Source organism: Sapajus apella, unplaced genomic scaffold (assembly GCF_009761245.1).
Source record: "Sapajus apella isolate SASKATOON/1434 unplaced genomic scaffold, GSC_monkey_1.0 scaffold12, whole genome shotgun sequence".
NCBI lineage: Eukaryota > Metazoa > Chordata > Mammalia > Primates > Cebidae > Sapajus > Sapajus apella.
In genome coordinates, this window is record NW_022436952.1 from 24,784,808 (window position 1) to 24,799,519 (window position 14,712).

Here is a 14,712-nt window from a genome sequence, read left to right on the forward strand (position 1 = left end):
GCAAGACTTCAGTGCTTCGAGAGGGAAAGAAGAAATTCAAGTCCTAACTTCTCAGCCAGGCCTCCCTATCTTCCCTGCATGTGTAGTTTGGTCTTCTGGAGAGACGTCCTGGTGCTTCCTCCACTTTCCTGCCTCCATCCCTGTATTTGGAGGGTGAAGACAAGGGGAAGAGCTGCCACTAGTTAACGCGGGGAGACAGTGGATGTCAATATTGTTTGTCTCTCCATGAAAGCCCAGCACACAACGTGGTAATAAGAGAATGAGCTTGTCACAGAGCCTCCACCTGCCATTTGTATCTGTGAGAGCTTGAGGCTGGGCGCGGTGGCTCATGCCTGTGATCTCAGCACTTTGGGAAGCCGACATGGGTGGATCACCTAAGGTCAGGAGTTCAAGAACAGCCTGGCTGACACAGTGAAACCGTCTCTACTAAAAATATAAAAATTAGCCAGTCACGGTGGCACACACCCGTAATCCCAGCTACTCAGGAGGCTGGGGTAGAAACATCACTTGAAGCCAGGAGGCAGAGGTTGCAGTGAGCCGAGATTGTACCACTGCACTCCAGCCTGGGTGACAGAGCGACACTCCATCTCAAAAAAAAAGAACTTGAGCAAGTTGCTTTGCTTTCTGAGCCTCATTTTCTCCATCTGCAAATAAAACAGTTGCCGGTACTGACCTCATAGCATTGTGAAGGGCTTAAATGAGATCACATGTGTAATTGGCTCCATCCAAGTCCAATTAGTTCCTTTAGCTGTTGGTGGTTGTCCCCTTCCAGCCCTAACAGATCTGACTCACTCCTAAGGCTTTATTAGGTTTGATCATCCTGGTCTGAAGAGTCCCCTGAACACTTCTGCCCCACAGTGGCTGTAGGTCTCATGTGTCAATCAGCCCTTCACTGATCATTCTTTTCCTTTTCCCAGGGTGATGTCTTTTCTCCCCAAGGTCAGCCCGTGAAAGTAGGGGCTGTGTGGATTTGTCTCTGTATCCCCAGGAGCACTCATCAGACCCCTAGAGGTTAAGTCCATAAATGTTTGTGGACCTTAGAGGTACATGAAAACATCACCCCTATTTAAAGCATGTGTGTAAACTTAGGTTCTGGGCTGAGGAATCCATAGCAGTGGGACTGAGGCTTTTTCAGGACGTGGCAAAGCCATGCATGAAGGCAGGATCAGGGTGGCCCTTGGCTCCTCTTAGCTCCTCTTGCAAGTCCCTAAAGCCCCTAATGATGTGAAATAGGGGAGTGTGCTGAAAGCCGCTGCTTGATCTGCCTGGAAATCCTGCCCACCTCCATCTCCAGAAGGAAGCCTCCTTCCCACTTAGCCTGCAGCGCACTTAAATCCCCCTCAAAAGCAGCTCTTGGGTTTGCCACCTGCAAATCAAGGCACCTGACCTCTTCCTGGCTCTCTGTCCTCACCTCCTGACACCCTTCTTCTCAGATGATGGATATCCTGATAGCTGAGATGACATCTTCTTTTTTTTTTTTTTTTTTTTTTGAGACAGGGTCTCGCTCTGTTGCCCAGGCTGGAGTGCAGCGGCACGTTGTCAACTGACTGCAACCTCCGCCTCCCAGATTCAAGCAATTCTCTGCTTCAGCCTCCTGAGTAGCTGGTATTGCAGGCACCCACCACCATGCCCAGCTAATTTTTGTATTTTTAGTAGAGACGGGGTTTCACCATCTTGGCCAAGCTGGTCTTGAACTCTTGACCTCATGATCCACCCACCTCAGCCCCCTCAAAGTGCTGGGATTACAGTCATGAGCCACCACACCCGGCCCAAGATGACACCTTCTTAAGGATTGACCCCCACCACTTGCTTCCTCCAATTTACCACCCTGCCAGGGCAACGTGCCCTCGGGGTACCCCAAGCTTTGTTGAGGTTTACTATGTGCTAGGCAGTGTGCAATGTGCTTTGTGTACAATATCCTGCTTTAATTCTCAAGTAACTTTCTAAGGTAGAGGCTATTACTATTCTCATTTTAACAGATGAGGAAACTGAGACCCAAAGAAGTCATGCAACTTGCCCAAGGTCATGCAGTGAGGGGGCTCACACTCTAACTTGTATTTCAGACATTCCACTCTGGTAAACTCTTTGGGAGAAGAGCCTGAATTTGCTTCTCTCTCACCTCTCATATTGCATAGAGATGGAAATGTACACAGTCAGCATGTGCTAACAAATTTTAGAACTACTGGACATGAGTCATCACCAGAGAGCTTGTTAGAAATGCAGAATCTCAGGCCCCACCCCAGTCATACAGAATCATATGGAATCAGAATTTGCATTTTCACAAGAGAAGAGAGTGATGGGTTTGCTCATCAAAGTTTGAGACCACACTGTTCTAAACTGAATTGAATGGATGGTGCTCTACAGACACCCACAAGCCAAACAAGCATAGAAAAATAAAACAAAAATACCCACAGGGCTCTTGGTCTTGGGAATTGTGCTTCCGGAGGAAGCACAGAGCAAAAAGTTAGGGCTGGGAGGTTCCCCATGCTTCACTCCATTTTCACTTGCTGGTGCTCCAGTAAGATCTTGGCCCTGGGAGTCTGGATAGTAACAAGACGTCTTTAGGGCGCCACCTGCTGGCAGTGATTAGGTAGGTATCGCGCATTTCTGCTCCAGGCATTCCCGCTCCAGGCATTCCCACTCCAGGCATTCCCTCTCAAAGCTGCAGCTTAAGGTCTGAGCTCTCTGTAGGGGATCTCTTGGTCCTTTATTTCTGCCCCTTCAACGTTCACCATTCACTATTCCTGTCGCTGGTTCAGATAACTCCTTACTCTCTACATGACAATGATGCAGCGCCCCCATGTTTGCTTAGCCCCTTGACCTTCTCAATTCAATTCAACTCATTAGGCATTTGTTGAGCTCCTACTAGGTGCAAAGCATTAAGACTTTAACAGACCAGTCTTCTCACCAGCATCAAAGCAAGTGGTCAGTAAATAAACCAGGTCCTTAGTGTTCTGGCTAAAGGTCAAACCACAAAGATTTAATACTGGTCCCTATAAGAAAGTAGATGCCACATTCACATGGACATATTTCTATTTACCTGTATTTATATCTATTTTAAATCAGTAAGAAAAGGAAAGCATCCAACTCAATAACTGGGGAAAAGATACAGATAAGTTTATAGCAGAAGAAGTGCAAATAGTCAAAAACATTTTTAGGAAATTTACTGATTTTATCCCTTTCTTACCTGTGGGTAACACCCCCCATGGGCACTGAGGAAGGAGAACTGTCCAGACCCAGGCACAATTAGTGCCTGAAGAATATCTTAGTCTATAGTGTTATTACTCAGCTATTTCCTTTATATAATCCTTTATATATAATCATATATTAGTTTATAGAATTAGTGCCTGAAGTATAACTTACTGCTTACATACATCCAGCTTATATAATCATACTTAATACTTATATCTAGCGTACTTAGTTCTGTATAATCTTTCTATATAATCTAGGTATTGTAGTCGGAGCTGCACTGACACATTTAGTGCTGATTTATAGAATCCTTCTATATAACCATATAGTAGTTTGTAGCAGGAGGAATGCCTAGAGCAGTCACAGAACAGAAGCAGTACATGGGAAAACAGTCAGACCAGGACAAGAACCAAAGACCCAGCTGGCGGCGTCCCTGCCTGAAAGGGCTTGGAGCAAGAGCCTCTCCTCCTGATAAAGGAATTGTAGTATCTTGCATCCAGTTCCTGTGGAAAGCAGGCCTCAGGCCTGAGATCCTGGAAATAACAGAGGGAGAAGAACCCCTCTGGTGAGGCCAGTCATGGCAGCCGTACACCCTGTCAGTCTTTTCTCGCTTCTGTGCTAGCTCAAATCATCCTCTCATAAATATCTTAAGAGAAGAGCACAAGTCTGTCAGCTCCCATTGCATTAAGCTTAGAGCATCCTTCTATTAGAAATCCTTTGAAGTCTCCAGCTCCCAGATAAGAAGTGTTGTGCACGACACCTGTTGCACACAGCCCACCTCCTTGCCTCAGTGACCCTAATGGGTGTGGACCCCTTTTTCTGCACACGACTCTCTACTACTTCGAAAATATTTTTTTTTGAGACAAAAAAAAGTAAATAGCTAGAAATTAGTTTTTAAGAAAATTAAATGGTAATTCTGGAACTAAATTAATGAAAAATATTAAATATTAATATTTCATTAATATTACAATATTAATGAAAGACATTAAACTCACTGTATTGCCCAGTTGGTTGGAGTACAATGGCACAATCTTAGCTCACTGCAATCTCTGCCTCCCGGATTCAAGCAATTCTCATGTCTCAGCCTCCCAAGCGGCTGGGATTACAGGCATGTACCACCATGCCCAGCTAATTTTTTGTATTTTTAGTAGAGTCGGGGTTTTGCTGTTGGCCAGGCTGGTCTTGAACTCCTGTCCTCAAGTGATCCTCCCTCCTCGGCCTCCCAAAGTGCTGGGATTACAGGTGTGAGCCACTGTACCCAGCCCCTATATACTTTCATCAGTGTATTAGAGTTCAAATATGATAATACCAATAATTTGTTCTCCTTTAGATCTGCTTCTATCATCAATTTTTTGCTTGCTTTTTGTTTATTTGGCCTTGTCTCCTGGCAAGGCTGCTAATTTTTGTGAAATACTGGATGGGGGTAGAATGAAAAATTGCATTCTTACTTAACAGGTTGGAGCTAAAAGAAAAATTGTAGAGGCACTGAATGATGTTCTTCTCCAGAAAAAATGTAAATTTCTTTTTTTTTTCCCCAGCCAGTTAGAGTCGAGTCAAATCATTTACTCCAATCAGGAATGGAGATGTTACAGGCTTTGTGTGAGCTGGTCTGTTTCTGGATTGCCCTGATTCCTAGGTCATGGTCTGATAGGACTCTCTCTGAAACCCTAGGGTGTTAACCAGATTCTTCTTTCTTATCGGACCCTGAATTCCAATTTTTAAATTCTCACCTCCCTGCAAAGGCCAAAAGCTAGTCTCAGCTTAAGAGCAGTTTTCTGATTTGCTTCTGCCACTCCCCTTCGCCCCAGCACATGCAGAGAATATAATTTGGCAAATTTTCTGAGAAAATAAAAAACTACATGGGAATTTGGGGCTCACCTATCTCATTCCCTTTCCCCCAGGATCTTAGTTCCTTAAATTCTGTTTGCCTTGGATTCCAATTTTTGAGCCCTGTGACACTGCCCAAGCTTTAGGTTACCCATTTCTGCCCAGCCTCAATGCCTCCCAAGCAAATTGGCAAATTTCTTGAGAGTCAAAAGCAGTGGAGAATATCCACTGACCTCAAAGTGTCCCTTCTCTCCAGGACTCTCATCATTTAATTCCGTACATGCTGACTGCTTTCTAATGCCTTAAAATAGCTCTGTGTGTGTGTGTGTGTGTGTGTGTGTGTGTGTGTGTGTGAGAGAGAGAGAGAGAGAGAGACAGAGAGAGAGAGACAGAGAGAGAAATCTAATTTTTACATTGTCCTCTAAAAGAATCCTAATCGGATCCAAGCCACTCTGTCATGACCAAAGCAAAAGGCAATGGGTGCATATTTTTTTCACATGAGAACTCTGACCATTTTGGAGAAAATAGACCATGAGGGGAAGAGAGTAGAGCAGAAAGGGAAGTTAAAGGTTCTTGCAGAATTCCAGACAAGCTGATGGTAATGCCTTAAGCTAGGATACTGACCATGATGACAGAGAGAGATGGATGGCTTTCAGATATTTTTTCTTTTGGTAAAGATAAAGTTATAATAACATTCAGGTAAGGTGGGTGGGTTTGAATACAAAAGACAATTTCTTGTACTGCTGAAGGAAGTCCAAACTGGCACAACCTTCCTAAAAGGTAAATTTACAATATTTATCACAAGACTTTAATATTATCCTTTGAGCTATCAATTCCATTTCTAGTAATTTATTTTAAGGAAATACCACCAAGATTTTGCAGTAAAAACGCTTATTGCAGACTTTTTTTTTTTTTGAAATGGAGTTTCACTCTTGTTGCCCAGGCTGGAGTGCAATGGTGTGATCTCAGCTCAGTTGAACCTCCACCATCCGGGTTCAAGTGATTCTCCTGCCTCAGTCCCCTGAGTTGCTGGGATTATAGGCAGATGCTACAACACCCAGCTAATTTTTGTATTTTTAGTAGAGATAGGGTTTCCCCATGTTGGTCAAGGCTGATTTCGACCTCCTGATCTCAGGTGATCTGCCCACGTCGGCCTCCCGAAGTTCTGGAATTACAGGCGTGAGCCACTACCTCGCCCAGTCAACCTTTTTTATAATAGGAAACAACTGGAAACAACCTAAATATGAGTCAACATGAGATTAATTAAGCAAATTACTACATCTATTTAAAAAAGAGGATCTAAAAGAATGTTTATTGGGATTAAAAGACAACAATTTAAAAAACAGGTTCTAAAAGCATTCATACAATGTGACCACATTTATCCTAAAAATAATTATATATCCTATGTATAACCATACATTTTAATGTAATTATATATTATATGGCTATATATATATTACATATATATGCTGTAATAAACATCAAAATATTAATGGCAGTTTTCTGTAGAAGTGGTATAGAGTTTATATTGTGTGTGTGTGTGTGCTAAAATTTTTCACTTTTTTTTCAATAGTAGTGCTATTTTTATCATCAGAAAATAAGATCGTTCTTACTCTGTCCCTGACCCTGGCATTACCTGTCTCAAGAATTGAGGCCTCTCAGCTGTCGGGGAGGAGTTAAGCCCTAGGATGAAGACTGCCAACTCAGAAAATCCTCCAAGGCGGCCAGCACTGTTTCTCCAGCTGCTGCCATCACCCCGGGAGTGGGGAGAGGTTTCCCTTCGACCGACCGTGTCCCTGAGAACAAACCTCCCTGATATCTTGGTGGCTTCCCTCCCCCACCAGTCCTGAAGCGTCTCTGCCCCTGGAGTGGGTCACTTAACCACAGTAAGAGGGAATCCAAGGGCAGCCAGCACACTTAGTGCGGTGGGTGCCAGGAGCACAGCCCTATACTGCCCAGGCTGGCACAGGCTTGGGCCATGACTCAGACCCTTCCTGCTCGCCTGGCTCCCCGCCCTGCTGTCTCTGCCTCCTCCCGGGCCCGCACCCTGGGGTCACCATCCTTCCTTGCTAGTTTCATCCTGTTGAAAGAGTCCAAGCTACTTTTCTCTGGATTCTTTTGTTTGATCCACTGCAAGAGCTTCCCACCCAAAGGGCTCTCTAGTCAAGCATTTAACCCAGGTCTTGGGCTCAGCCACATAAAGTTCTAGAGTCGCCTGTTTCTAGCTCTGGGATTCCAAGTTTCTGTCCCCTGCGTAGGCACCAGCCCTCACCCACTCGTGCCAGCGTCTGTATGCATGACACTTGAGACTGTACACAAGTTAACCTTTTTATACTTGAAAGTTTGTATTAATTAATTAAAGTTTGTAGCATTTCGGGAATTGATTGTGATTTTAGGCTTGATTAATTATATTTTTAAGGTACAGATACTTATATTTAAGGCTGCTAAAGGTAAGAATGCTTATGTTTAAGGGTTGCGTTTTGTTTTGCAATTTTTCCCAGGCTAGAGTCAGTGGCATGATCTCTGCAGCCTCCACCTCCCAGGTTCAAACAAAATTCTTGTGCCTCAGCCTCCGAAGTAGCTGGGATTACAAACGACCCCCACTACACCTAGCTAAATTTTGTATTTTAGTAGAGATGGGGCTTCACCATGTTGCCCAGGCTGGTCTTGAACTCCTGAGCTCAAGCTGTCCACTCACCCCAGCCTCCCAAAGTGCCAGGATTACAAGTGTGAGTCACAGTGCCGGGCCATTTTAAAGATATTTTTAAGATGATTTTGCCAGGCATGGTGGCTCAAGCCTGTAATCCTAGCACTGTGGGAGACTGGGAGGCGGGGGTGGATCACTTGAGGTCAGGAGTTCAAGACCAGCCTAGCCAACATGGTGAAGCTCTGTCTCTACCAAAAAATACAAAAGAATTAGCTGGGCGTGGTGGCGTGTGCCTGTAATCCCAGCTACTCGGGAGGCTGAGGCACAAGAATCATTTAAACCCAGGAGGCGGAGGTTACAGTGAGCCGAGATCAGGTTATTGAAAAAAAAAAAGAAAAGAAAAGAAATGGATGATTTTTAAAGGTACGGATATTTTAAAGGTACAGATGTTTATATTTCAGGTCTTTTTAAGGTATAGCTGTTTATATCTAAGGTATTATTCAGGGATGGATGCTTTTTTAAGGTATACATTTTTAAGGCATAAATAGGATGAAGCTGAGCAGGAATTTAAGTTTAAAACATGGCTCAATTTTTTTTCAAAATCAAATACACTATAATACATGCAGCACTTAGAAATGGCAACAGCTACCAAGACCAATCACTGAATTAGGTTCTCGCCTGGGATTCTTTTCCTCCTTCAGCAGGCCCAGCTGCCTTACAAGGCCCTCTCCCTTCCCCAGCTGCCATCCCTCTTATTCCCCATACTCACTTCCCAGAGCACCTGCCCAGAACGATGCTTTTTCCTAGACATTGGCATACAGTGGCTAAAGTAAGGCTCTAACCCAATTATGGACCCTTTCCCCCATCTCCAGCTAGCCTGAAGCTTCTTACTTCTTTATGTCTTTTGAGGAAGGAATTTTGGTGTGGATCCCAAAGGAGTTTAGAATAGAAAGTAGAGAGAGGGAGAGCATCAGGATAAATAGCTAATGCATGCGGGGCTTAATACCCAGGCGATGGGTTCATAGGTGCAGCAAACCACCATGGCATACGTTTACCTATGTAACAAACCTAAAAATTTAAAATTTACACTTAAAAATTAAAAATTTACATTTAAAAATTAAATTAAAAATTTTTTAAAAAGAAGAGAAAGTAGGCCAGGTGTGGCAGCTCACACCTATAATCCCAGCACTTTGGGAGGCCGAGGTGGGTGGATCACAAACTCAGGAGTTCAAGACCAGCCTGGCCAAGATGGCAAAACCCCGTCTCTACTAAAAATACAAAAATTAGCCAGGCGCAGTGGCAGTCACCTGTAATCCCAGCTACTTGGGAGGCTGAGGCAGGAGAATCACTTGAACACAAGGGGCAGAGGTTGCAGTGAGCCGAGATTGCGCCACTGCACTCCAGCCTGGGTAACAGAGCAAGACTCTATCTCAAAAAAAAATAAATAAATAGTAGAAAGTAGAATGACTCTGTTGCCCAAACTTCCTCTTCACCCCACTTCTGGCCCAACACAGATGAGTTAGGCTTGAGAAGGCAGATTTTTTTTTTTACTTAAACATTTTTTAGCTCTAGTAATACCAGGTCTTTGTGCCAGGGTCTACAGAGATGCATGAAATAGGATCCCCCTCCTTCAAGGTCTTAAAAGATGTAGAGGAAGGCCACAGGAAGGCCACAGGTGGTGGCTCATGCCTGTAATCCCAGCACTTTGGGAGGCTGAGGCAGGTAGATCACTTGAGGTCAGAAGTTCAAGATCAGCCTGGCCAACATGATAAAACCCTGTCTCTACTAAAAACATAAAAATTAGCCAGGTGTGGTAGCACATGCCTATAATCCCAGCTACTCAGGAGGCTGAGGCAGGAAGAATTGCTTGAACCTGGAAGGCAGAGGTTGCAGTCAATCAAGATCGCGCCACTGCATTCCAGCCTGGGCAACAGAGTGAGAACCTGTCTCAAAAATACAAACAAAAAAAAAAGATGTAGAGGATACGCCAGGAGAGATATGATGAGGCAGAAAGGCATTCCAGCCAGAAAACAACCGCCAAAAAAGCATGAAAAAAAATATCACAGGCTGGGCTGGGTGGCTCACACCTGTAATCCCAACACCTTGGGAGGCCGAGGTGGCCAGATCACGAGGTCAGATCGAGACCATCCTGGTCAACATGGTGAAACCCCATCTCCACTAAAAATACAAAAAAAAAATTGGCCAGGCATGGTTTTGGGCACCTGTAATCCCAGCTACTCGGGAGGCTGAGGCAGGAGAATTGCTTGAACCAGGGAGGTGGAGGTTGCAGTGACCTAAGATCGTGCCACTGCACTCCAGCCTGGGCGACAGAGTGAGACTCCTCAAAAAAAAAAAAAAAATCACAGAGGCCCACAAGCCCAGGGCCTTGGAGACACCTGAGCTGGAAGCCAGAGCTGTGGCCACACTGCGTGGCAAAAATAGCCCAGGGGAAGGCGGAGGCTGCACTGAGCTGAGATCACACCATTGCACTCCAGCCCGGCAACAGAGGGAGACTCCATCTGAAAAAAAAAAAAAAAAAAAGAATGATAGCCCAGGGGAGGGGTTGGCTAGAGACAGTTTCCAGAAAGCAGTGCAGGCTGCATGGGCTCCCTGAGTATGAGCTTTGCCTGAGAGCAATGGGAAGCCAAGAAAGTCTTCAGAGGGAGGGGACGGGATGGCCACTGCATCTTGTTGGGCTTGGGGTGGTTGGGAGCCAAGGCAGGTGAATTGGAAATGAAAATTCGTTCCTATTCTGCCTGCCCAGCCCTGTGCCCTGACAGAGCTTGAGAAGGAGGAGTGTTTTTTTCCAGTCTACCTCCTAGAGGGAGGGGTCTCTTTGTGTTCTGTTCAGAGGCCCAAGGTGTCCTCTGGGCTACCAGCAGCCCTGGGCTATGCAATAATAAGGCAGAGCCCACAAGGGTTGAACAACGGGGAGCCTTGGGGCAAAGCAAACCCTTGAGCTGACTGGAGCAAGCCAGGCCAGAGCTGACAGCTGCAAACGGGTGGGGAGACCTTCAGGGCTGCACCAACCCAGGGTTCTCCCCAGTCTCACGGTGGAAACCACAGCCTCACCTGGGAGGCCCCAGCACCATCCTGTGGGGTCACTGAAGCAGCAGATCTCGCCCCTGGCCTCTGTGAAGGCTTCCTTAGGGATGCAGCCAACCCTCACTCCACGCTTCTGGGGTCCTTCTGCCCTCTCTGGTTAGACCTTCCCATCTGCCCACAGTCACCAGGTCAATCAGGATGCTAAGGGGTGGGGGCATGGCGGGAGGAGGGTCAGGGGTCATGTGCACACAAACACTAATGGCTGTGAGGTACCCCCACCGCCAGCCTTTGGGCATCGCCTCACTGCCTTCATGCTGAGCTTGCCCTGCACTGCTTGCCTTGCATGGGTCCATCCTCATCTGGAGCCAGGATGGGAGCTGGCCCCGCCTGCCAACTCTGGGCACTCAGGGCTACAGTGCTATTCCAAACAGCACACAACCTTCAGTGTCCCTGTCTGGGCCCTGGTCAGTAATCTAGGCCTGCCTACAAGGCAAAGATCATTGTCAGGTGTCTTTTCATGGAAGCAGTGATATAACAAGACCAAGAGCCTCTGCGCTGGCTGTTTTTGCTCTGTTTTGTTTATCCTTATCTTCTGAAGGGATGCACAGGAATTGGGCAGGTGAGGGACAGGAAGGGAGATCATCTTCACTGCAGGTCATTTAACACTTTCTCACTTTTTTTTTTTTTTTTGAGATGAATCTTGCTCTGTTGCCCAGGCTGGAGTGCAGAGGCATCATCTTGGCTCACTGCAACATCTGCCTCCCAGGTTCAAGTGATTCTCCTGCTTCAGCCACCGAAGTTGCTGGAATTACAGGTGCCTGCCACCACGCCTGGCTAATTTTTTGTATTTTTAGTACAGACAGGGTTTCACCATGTTGGCCAGGCTTGTCTTGAACTCCTGACTTCAGGTGATCTGCCCACCTCGGCCTCCCAAAGTGCTGGGATTACAGGCATGAGCCGCCGCGCCTGGCCACTTTCTAACTTTTGAATCATCTGAATATATTATTTATTCAAGAAGTTCCTTTGTTTTTCCAACATTTATTATGAAAATTTCCAAACATACAGCAAAGTTGAAAGAATTTTTTAAGAATCCCTACGTCTGCCACCCAGATTCCACCATTAGCATGCACTATTCTTACATTATCATGTATCCATCCATCTATCCAATTATTAAAAATAAATTTAGAGTGTACTTTCCTGGGCCTCTCCCAAGACCTGCAAGTCATGAGTGGGGCCTGGAAACCTGCTTCTGTCATCTGTTCTCCAGGTGATTCTGGCATTAGGAACTTCTGTCCTGGTCCAGCTACTCATCCCATGCAGAAACCATACCTGCCGTTAGTCATTGTCCAGTGGGGGTGGGATTCTTCCCTTGTCTGAAAGCCCCTTAGTCTCACAAAAATATCTCTCTAAGGAAGATCTTCTCTCACTGGACCAAAATGATCTCCAGACCCATCTCCATCCTGCCCAGCCTCTTCCCCAGGACATGCTTTGGAGCCTCATCACCACCACTCCCAATGTGGCCCCAGAACTAGACAAAACTCTACAGCATGACCTGCCCAGGGAAGCGACCCCTGGTTTCGTTCCCCTCTGAGCTGGAACTATTCTTCCATGATTCAGCGTGTATTTGTCCTTTCTGCAGAGAAGAGGAGGACACTCTAAAATGACATGGCAGTATTTGCAACAGACACCTTAGTCACTAAATCAGGACAAGATTGGCCAGGCCCCTTGAATAAGGAAGTATTTGCATCTTCTTACTCACCTTTAGCTTTCTCTTCTTGCCATAAGAGTAATAAGGATGATTTTGACGATAATTGATAGAGAGATAAATAAAGAAATATATATATATATTAGATAGATGAAGAGGTTGAATGGATAGATAGATAGATTTATGGAGAGATTGGAGACAGATTGGATAGATGGATGGATTGATGGAGAGATAGATCAATGGAGAGATAGATACACAGAGATGATCAGTGGAGAGATTAGGCAGACAGAAGATCAATGGAGAGATAGATCAATTGAAAAAGAGAGAGATGATTGATTGATGGAGAGATTATATAGATGGATGGATCAATGGAGAGATAAAGAGATATTAGGTAGATAGATGGATAGATGGACAGATGAATGGATGGATCAAGGGATAGATTGATGGATGGATGAAGAGGACAGATAGAGATTAGAAAGATCAATAGATACATAGACCAATTGAGATAGATGGATCAATGGAGAGACCAGATAGACAGATGAATTGATTGATCAGAAGACACATAGACAGACACATAGATAGATAAACACTGACAGAGCCCTTCCTGAGTACCAGGTGTTGTTCCAGGCACACTGCTTGCATTCATTCATTTTATCATCACAACAACCCTATAGAGTAGATACTATTATCCCTGTTTTCTACAGATGAAGCAACTGGGGCACGGAAGGATTAAGTAAGCGACCCAAGGATACATGGCATTTTCTCTTTAGTCACCAACACTCATAAACACACATAGAGCACTCATGACTGCTCATGCAGTCTTTAATTTCCCAGAGCTCCCTACCATCAAGTCCTATAGTATAGTTCCTCCTGGCTAGTATACCTGTGCTCTTGACCTTTCCTGGTAACTAATTCTTTCTGCCTGCCAAAATCCAAGAGCCCACTTTCCCAGAAACTTGCTAGATGGCTAGAGCCAACCTAATAAACAAATTCAAGTTAAAGTGTCTCTGGCTGATGCATTTACCTCCTGAGGTAAATGTATGTGCACGTGCCAACATATATGAGTATGTTCAATTTTTTAAGTGAAATTCTTTTTTTTTTTTTTTGAGATGGAGTCTCGCTCTGTCACCCAGGCTGGAGTGCAGCTTTTCAGCTCACTGCAACCTCTGCCTCCCAGGTTCAAGAAATTCTCCTGCCTCAGCCTCCTGAGTAGCTGGGACTACAGGTGTGTGCCACCACACCAGGCTGATTTTTTGTATTTTTAGTAGAGATGGGGTTTCATCGTGTTAGCAGGGTGGTCTCATCTCCTGACCTCATGATCAGCCTGCCTCGCCCTCCCAAAGTGCTGGGATTAAAGGTGTGTACCACCATGCCTGGCTGGAATTCTTCTTTTAGAACAAGAAACCAAGACAGACAATGATAATAAATATTTACATATTAAAAGCAATCTTCATAGTCAAGCTACGTGATAGGGCCAATGGAAAAGATATTGGAGCCTTAGGATCTTTATATCACCCATAAATCATGTAACAAAAGTCTAAGGATGGCCTGGACTGGCTCCGTCCCCTCTCTGACGGACACACAAGGGGTTGATACTGGGGTACCTGGCGCCTTTTCAGGAGTTTCCAGAAAGCCCTAGGCAGAGTCAGGAGCCACACTGTTGAAGGGGCTTAGAACTTTGCAATGAGCCCTGGGGAGATGCCAGTGGAGGGAGAGAAATTTGCAGAGCCCCCTGGGATTAGACTTGCTGGATGAAAAGACAGAATGCCCAGTTAAATTTAAGTCTCAGATAGAAAAGGAGAACTCCTTAGTGCAAATGTGTCCCAGATATTGTACTGGACATATTTATACTAAAAAGCATTTGTTGTTTGTCTGAAATTCAAATTTACCTGGACATACGGCATTTTCATTTGTTAATCTAAGACCACCTGGGACTCCCAGGGAAAGAACAAGAGAGACGACTTGCACTCATCGATCTCTGCCATGGTGGAGTGGCCGTGCACACTGCCCTGACTGTCCCCCTAGCAGCATCAAGGTGTCCACTGAGCCAGAGCCATGACTGATCAGGCAGAAGAGGGGTCACCCTGTGTCACACGCATGCTGGGCTGTGCCTTGGATCTAGTAACTTGCTTCTTTCAGAAGAAAACTGGTTTCTTGGGGACCTCCTGAGAGGACTGGGAAGGAATCCTCCAAAATGATTCCCAGTTTCCTGAACTTCATTCCTCCATTATTCTTGATGACTGTTTTTCTTTTTTCTTTTTCTTTTTCTTTTCCTTTTTCTTTGAGGCAGAGTCTCACT